This window comes from Mesocricetus auratus, unplaced genomic scaffold (assembly GCF_017639785.1).
Source record: "Mesocricetus auratus isolate SY011 unplaced genomic scaffold, BCM_Maur_2.0 Super-Scaffold_100013, whole genome shotgun sequence".
Classification (NCBI taxonomy): Eukaryota; Metazoa; Chordata; class Mammalia; order Rodentia; family Cricetidae; genus Mesocricetus; species Mesocricetus auratus.
This window is the reverse complement of record NW_024429196.1, coordinates 20,659,849-20,668,517: the sequence shown is the minus strand read 5'-3', so window position 1 is coordinate 20,668,517 and position 8,669 is coordinate 20,659,849.

Genomic DNA, 8,669 nt, shown 5'->3' with positions numbered 1-8,669 from the left:
ATGAAATATGGAAATAATGCTACTAACATACCCAATGCTTGAAACATTTTCAAAGTTCATATTTGAAGATCTTTCTTTCAATTATTCAAAAAATACAACTAATTATACTGTACTATTTACTTATTTACTGAGAATTCTACCAAATAATAGTGATTACATATATTTTGGCTGTGAATAATGTGATGTCACCCCACCCCCACCTCCATGTCTGCCAGTGTATTTAAGTTAAAGTTGTCAGGCCATCAATAGTCTGCTCCTTTGCTTCCCCAGTGTACCACAATCTTCCCAACGTCTCTGTCATCTGTTATCCTTGTGTGTCTCTAAAACAACCACTCGAGAACCCCACCAGTTCCTTAAGTAGCACAGTTATGCATGCCATCAAATGAGTACCACTGAGCCCCAATTTGAGAGCACCAGATGTATACCCACCCTGGTATTAACTAGCAAAAAGAGACTCACAAGGGGAAAAAAATCCCTTCCCAAAGCATCAGCTTAACCAATTACACAAATAGGTACAAAAGGGCAGAGATAAATTAAAATTTGACTCCTGACAGCCTGCTTTTTTCTTCACACATAAAAGTGATTACCCTTTTCTAAACAACACTATTATGCCAGCAATTGCTGGCTGTAAAACAACCCACAAAACTGTTGAGGAATCTGAATAATTAAAGTTACCTTTGATTATAGTTGATTAAATGCTTAAAGGTGAAACGTGAATATCTCATCATTGACTGGGAATAATAGGGCACACATTTAATCCAGGCACTCAGGAGGTAGAGGATGTCGGAGCTCTATTAGTTTTAGTCCAGCCTGGTCTGCATAATGAGTTCTAGACCATTAAAGTCTATATGGTGAGACTTTGTCTCAAAACAAAACAAAAACCCTTATAACATTAGCTTAAAGTGAACCCGTTGAAATTGATAAAATTAAATGATATTTGCATTTTGTGTGGAATTGTTTTGTTCCTAAATAATGGAACAGTTTTTCAATATAATATATAAATTATTTACACATTGTTATCTGTATATACCTGCCATGAAAGACTGTATAATGTCTTTTTAAACTATTGCATTTTGGATCCGTACAAATATTGTACTATCTCTAACAGAAGAATGTAAAAGATGTGTACACCATCCCACAGCAATCTCCATCACATTTAATCTCCTTTGAAGAAATTCAGATATCAAAGTCTTGTCCTGTAATCAGCTGGGTTGCTGGCTCGTTCATTTTTCAAACCCTGTCCATTGCAATCACTCACCAAAAACTGTGAGCTAGAATATTCGTTCTTGGTGAAAACAATAGAAGTGAGCTACGGGGCTTTGGAAAATTGCTTTCATATTCAAGTAGGGTTACATGCATACAGACTCCTCACTGATGGCTTTACTGTCTCCAAGAAAATGTATTGCTGCTGCCACCAGCCTGTCTCTTGGCACTTTATCACTTACAAGTGATGATAAAATTGTGACAAAGGGACTTCTTTTTAATCTTATAGGTCACTGCTTGTAGTCTGGAGTTCCCACTCTTTTGTCCTCTGACTAGGCAGAGGAAGCCAGAAGCACTCTTTAGTTGTCTCTGAATTTTATTTAAACTGGAAGAAACACAAACTTCCTGTTCAGAGTTTTAAGTCCCAAATCCTTTAATGAATATCTTTTATATTTTGTATTGTAAAATTAATTTTTACAAAGAAATAAGGATGTAATTGAAACTTATATGCCAGGCACATTTGGAAGAGTTTGAGCATTTTTATGAATCACAATATAGATGAGAAATGATTTGACATCATGAGAAGGTTCACTTCAAAATGAGCTTGTTGGTATTTCTTCTTCTTATTTTAACCATTAGTTATTAATCAGTTCATCTGAAAGTATTTATATAGACAACTAACTGACCAGCACATATAGCTGTCAAAATATAGATAATTGTGAATAATTTTATCTAATCATTGAGTTATTGTAGAAGAAAAGTGAAACAAAATAATGAAGAAAATATTTACCTCAACAAACAAAAGCTGTTTGAACCATTTATTTCTCTGGCTATTTGATTATTTTATCTATGAAGCAATGGTTTATTTCTCTACCATAATTCCACATGTTGGTTTAACTGTCTCTTGGCAATAAAGTAAACTTTTGTTAACACATTAAATCTCATAGAAGAATGTTAGGAAAACCTAACTCCCAAGGTGTCATTTTGTTTCTTCTAAAGTAAAGAGAAAACAATTCAGAATGTTTTTCTCTCATCAAGTGCTTTTAGTAGTTTATCCATGTAATGCTTATCTCTTATTTAAATACACTCTCTGACTTGGTAGTTTCATTTTACAGGCATATAAATCATTCAAAGAAATGTTAGAAACTTGTGTTGACTAGGTCAGGATATGTTGTTAAGATAGCAAAACAGTCAGGGAATGATGTCTCATGAAATGTTGGTGATCAAACTAAATGGACAGAAACTCAACACAATTCCTCTAAAATCAGGAAAAAGACAAGGCTGTCCAATCTCTCCATACCTCTTCAATATTGTACTTGAAGTTCTAGCTAGAGCAATACGACAACAAAAGGAGACTAAGGGCATACAAATTGGAAAGGAAGAGGTCAAACTTTCACTATTTGCAGATGATATGATAGTTTATATAAGTGACCCAAAAACTCTATCAGGGTATTCCTACAGCTCATAAATACCTTCTATTAATTCTGTTCCCCAATTTTTATTGGGTCCTTTGATGTTTTGGACACTTGCTTCTTTAGTTCTTTGTAAATACCTTCATCAAAGTGGCAGAATACAAGATCAACTCAAGAAAATCAGTAGCCCTACTATATACAGATGATAAAAGGGCTGAGAAAGAAATCAGGGAAACACCGTCCTTTACAATAGCCACAAACAACATAAAATACCTTGGGTAACACTAACCAAACAAGTGAAAGACCTGTATTGCAAGAACTTTGAGTCTTTAAAGAAAGAAAATTAAAGAAGACACCAGAAAATGCCTGATTATTAAATGTGTCTTAGGCATCAAGATGTGACCATGAGTATTTAACATAATTTTGACCAGCACCTACTATTGTACCCTGAATGAAAAACTCCTTCAAGAAAATTAGTTAACATTTATGATGCTTGAAGATAAAAAGATCTTAAACCATCTACAGATAAATTCTTAGAACCAGTTTTATTCTGGAAATTGTGCCTTAATGATCTTAGAATTTTACATGCCCCCTCAAACAAAACAAAACAAAACAAAATGGCAATAACAAAAAATTGCTTAGAAATCAGAGAAGCATTCATAAGCCCTAAATAACTATGTCAGTTATGAGTCAAAAGTCTTTTTTTTCTTTGCTTCACATGACAGTTTTTGTTTCCTCCATAATTATAAAAAATGTAGGTATGTGTGACCAGAAACTCTTTAATGGAGAAATGCTTAAAGATTCTAAAAGAAGAGTAATTGGGTCATTTGTAAAAATATCACAGTAGGCAACTTGCTAGGGGTGTTTTTGCCTTATGCAAATGCAAAGGGACTCTTAGGATTTCCTTAAGAGAATGAACAGTTCTGAACAAAGAAAAACTTGTAGAAACGCTCCTGAATAACTATCCTCCTGCCAAAGCTTTGCTTGAAGAAAAATGATTATGTTTGGGGACCACAGGATGAGGCTGGTATGCAGAAGTCCCAGGTACTGCTGGACAGTTTAGAATGTCTTTAGACTAATAGATCTTTAATGCATTAAAAAAGAAAGGATTTGATTTATAATAGGCTTATTTTTATAAGACTGATAGGTAAACAAAAATTTGATTTTTAATTTTGACATGGGAATTTTATGCAGTAAGTTCAATGTATCTACCCCAGTGAGATCATTCATCTTCCCCACACCAAGACTCCTTGGTGACTGGGCAGCAATTCCATCAGGAGGTAAAGAAACTCAGCCCTTAATGTGTCTATGTTGGACTCAAGGTTAAGAGTTTTGTTTCTCAAGTCCATGTTTCTATGTAAGTCAACCTCAGATGGTTGCTGCTGCTTAACGTATTTCTAAAATATACAAGCCAAGACTTAATTTAATTTCAAATGTTTCTCGAGTGACTGAAAAGAAAATAAATAGCTTTATTTAAGTGTAGTTGACCTTTAATAAATGGTCCACATTCAAGAGGTGCAAGTAGTTAAGGTTTCTGTACCACAGTCAGGATGCTGAACATGCTCACAGTAGTTCTAGTTTTCTCAAGCACACGTCACTTACCTCTTCTCTTTCTAAATCTTTGCCCAAGTTCAGTCCACTGAAAACCAGCTGTGTGCTTTCTGTCACATGGATTTGTTTACATTTTCTATAAATTATACAGTATTTATCATTTTGCTTGCTTTCTGTCTGTAGGCATAATTATAATGGGATCCATCCATTTTGTTGTGTTCATCTGATGCTTTCTGGCCTCCAAGGGCACTGTACACATTTGGTGCACATACACACATGCAGGGGAAACACCCACCCCAGAATATATAAAACAAAATATCTTTAAAAGATAAAACAAATTGCTTTCGAGGAAAAAATTGAACAAATTCACCTTTCTGTCAATAAGCATGGGTATGGGTTTCATGCATGTGTTCTATCAGGGAACATGATAGGTTTCCAGATGTTTCAGGTGGACCATTTCTCGCATCTTTGTTAGTGACTTGCTTCTTTTGTTTTTCTATGGGATGTTCCTGTTGTATTTACCCATTTACAAATCGTTATTATGTGAAATATATTATACATAACACAATTTTCATACTTATGAAAAGTATTTCATCTGTGGTTAATAGTATTAGTTGTATAGCTTACTATTTAAAATTCATTTTTATTTAAGTGTGTGTGTGTGTGTGTGTGTGTGCCCACTGAGTGCAGTGCTCACAGAGGCCAGAAGAGGGTGTCAGATCCTCTGAAGTCACAGGCGTTGTGAGTTACCTGGGTGCTAAGAACCAAATCTTCAGGTCCTCTGCAAGAGCAGCAAGTGCTCTTAACACTGAACTATCTTTTTAAAAACAGAGTATTCAAGCTCCCCCTGTCTAATAACTATCAATAAAAGCCCTTCCTGTCTGTGCGCATATGGATTCAGTAAGGTGTGATGGACAAAAATGTATCAAATAGCACCTGACACCATCCATACTCTCTGAGTTACATATAGCTCCCTTTCTCTTTCCCAGGGCCACTTCATCCATTTTGTGCAAGCAAGCCAATGCTCTTTTATTTGTAGATTATTTATTTCTGTTTGTTTTGAAAAAAGAAAAAAGATTTCCACTGAACGCAAAGTAAACAATGTCTCTTCAGGCCTCTGAGCTACCAAGGCTGTGTTGGCTCCTGTGCATATTAGGATGGAAATCCAATTTTCTTGTGAAGGGAGGGAACTGCCCAGCTGGAACTCTATCTCCCTCACTTCAGTTCCAACACACCTCATTGGAGCAGAAATTCTTCAAGACCCTTGGTCATGGACAATATTTTTCCTTAACACTGTCTAAGTTAGCAAATTTTGGTTATTTCCCTAGGGTTTTGGGAAGTGTGAGTTCAGTACCTTCACACACAGAACCCTTGGTGTCATATTATTAACTATTGTTATGCATATAAGTTGTACTTATCAATGATGGATTGTTTCTTTGTTTTGAGCCAGGTTGAGCTTTTGTGGCAAGCTGAGTGCAGCTCTTTCTCCACCGCCTTCTGCTTGGATTCTCGAGTCTATACTGTAGTATTTTAGGATTCTTCCCTTATGTTCAAGCTGTAGATATTATAGGCTTTTCCTGTTGGCTATTTATTGCATTCAGTGTCTCTGAAGTTTAACTTATTGCTTCTAATTTGCTATAGACAGGAGGTGAAAATAAATGAACCATCTAAAATCATATCGAAATAGTTCCTGGGTGTAAAGACATACAGACTTCTTCAGTGAGCACATAAATTGTAAAGTTTGGTATATTCAGAGGTTTTTTTATTATTGCTGCCTAGTTATGTGTTCTGAAAATTTGAAGTTCCATGATTAGTGACCTCTGGGTATGTGAAGGTCTTACTGTATTGCTAACACACATGATCAGTTCTGATTCTACAGGCTTCAGGGTCTATAGAAGTGAATTTCTTGGTAAATAAATGAAATATATGAAAAGAAATGATAAACAGATTTTTACTTAGACCAGAAACACCAAAAAGAAGCATTTCCTTCAGACGTTGGAAACTAACACTGCAACTTTCCTCAGAACTGGGATGTTCCATCACTCCAGCCTCAAGCAAGAGCTTTCACCCAGAGGAAAAACATATACTACCTGTTTTTAAACCTCTTGCACTACTGCAAAATGTCCATCTGTCATAATCTTAAAAATATTTATGATTTTTTTTATCTTTTAGAGACTTTTGCCCACAATTCTGTGGTACTATTTTAAACAGGGTAGTTGAAGCAGTCAACTTGTCGTTGGCTTTCTCTGCCCCATCACTGATACAGCAGCTACACTTTTATATTTACTCATAAAACTTTATCATATAATCAGCATAAGGTCATGAGAAGTTGAATCAAGTAATGAAATAGTCTCATGAGAAGACTATAAAGAAAACACTTCTAACGCTTAAAAAAATCTTTCTTATCTTTGGATGACTCAGAAACTTCTCTTTTGGGTAGCATTCAAAATCCTGTGTCATGCTACCTCCCACATCTTGGGAGGATGGAAACATAATTAGGTTTAATTTTTGGATGACACATTTGTTTTTTTATCAGCCCATGATTTGTAATACTTTCTTTGATAACAGTACCTTTAGACCCTCCTCAAGTGTCTGTACAAATGAGCAAGTTTATCTCATCCCTTAATGTCATGTGAGGAAATTCTTCCTCTTTCAAAGTAAATTTACCTATAAACTAATTTCTACAGTGTATTTTTTAAATGAAACAGTTGGAGTAATTCAATGTTTAGTTTTCACCAGGAAGAAACTAAACAAGAACATGTAAATAGAGTATTTCAAAGAATTATTGGCAAATTGTGATCTTGTTTGACCTTGAAACCCTTTAGATGTATGAAGTTGTATGATGAATATAGAAAAATCTTTCTGGTTATGGGTCAGACACCACTTTCCATTAAAGCTATTTGTCTTTGTCTTTAGGAACCAGTTATCATGCTCTACCTCTTGGTGCTGGCCTGAAGTCTCAACTACTCAGAAAGCTGAGGCAGGAAAATTGAAAATTCAAGTCCATCATGGGCAGCTTGGTGAGGCTTTGACTCATGTATGGCAAGCAAACAAACAAACAGGCAACAAAATCAGACCTGTGATGTAGTTCAATGGCAAGATGTTTGTCTACCATACACAAGGCACAGGATTCAATACTCAGTAACGCAAAAGAAAAAATTAATAGCATTATGTGAAATAGTTAATATCAAAGTTTAAATTGTAGCATTTCCTAAGTTTGTTTATATGTCTTGTACATATCTAAATCATACATTAATTTTTCTTATAAAATTGCAAATGTGTAAAATAATTCAAACTCCTAAATAAAAATTTAAAGGTCCAGTCTATTTAAATTCCACATCGCTGGTGTTGAATGCTTATATTGGTAGCAAAACCAATGTTAGTCCAACACACATTTTGGTTTATCAGAGAACAATGAATGTGCTTGCTACCAAGGTCAGACTTGCCCTTGGGTTTCTTCCCAACTGGACAGATGTGAGCATTTGAAGGTCCTGTCTTTGAGCTGTGAAAACAAGTCCTCCTGAGTGTTAGAGTCAAAGAAAGAAGTTAGAAAAGTTATAGAGATGCTCTGTGGACATGTAATATGATCTTTATCTTTGTGTGGCTGTCTTTGGGGACTTCTTTCCTCCCTATCGTCCTCCTAATCTAAAGGGTTTTTCTCCCTTTAATAATTCCAAATCTGGTGTTTTCTGTTCTAACGTATTTCACTTATTATTCTTTATTGTTTATAGAGATACATATCAAAGAATGCTAAGAGTAAACTTATAAAAATACTACATTATAGAAGATGAAGTCAGCTATAGGGGTGTTAGGAGACCAAAGCTCACAATCAGATTTTATTTACTGTATTGAGATGATATCCAAGAATGGAAATGGTATTCAACTCACAATGTAAACTTCTCAATGACCATAATTATACTTATAAGACGAAGGGTAAAATATATTTATTCCATTCATGACAGGAAAAGCCTTTTCAAAACTAAATGTCTGAATATTCAGATGTATAAGGAAACAGGAACACATTTAAAATATCTTTGTGCTAAAATAATGAAATATTGGCCCCCTAACATTCATATGGTGGTTCTGTGAATGAATGATTTAAATCTGCATTTAGGATATTATCAGCTGTTGGGGCTGGAGAGATGGCTCAGTGGTTTAGAACATTTACTGTCTTTGTAGAAGGTTCCTGGAATTTATGTGGTGTCTAACAACCACTAGTAACTCCAATTTTAGGGGACCTGATGCTCACTGGCCTCTTTGCCTGTATATGGTACATAGGCACACATGCAGGCAAAACACTCATATGTATAAAATAAAAATAAATACATCTTTTTTGAAAGCAAGGAAAAATGTCTGCTGTTGTTCAGCCCTATTTTGGTGGGAAGTGTCTGGCAATAAAACTGTTCCAGTTCCCAACAAACCTCTAAGAATCAACAGCAGTTGAGGCAGAAATGGCAACCTCTGTTATAGGAGAAGTAGAATAACAGGCATCTGTGGATGCTG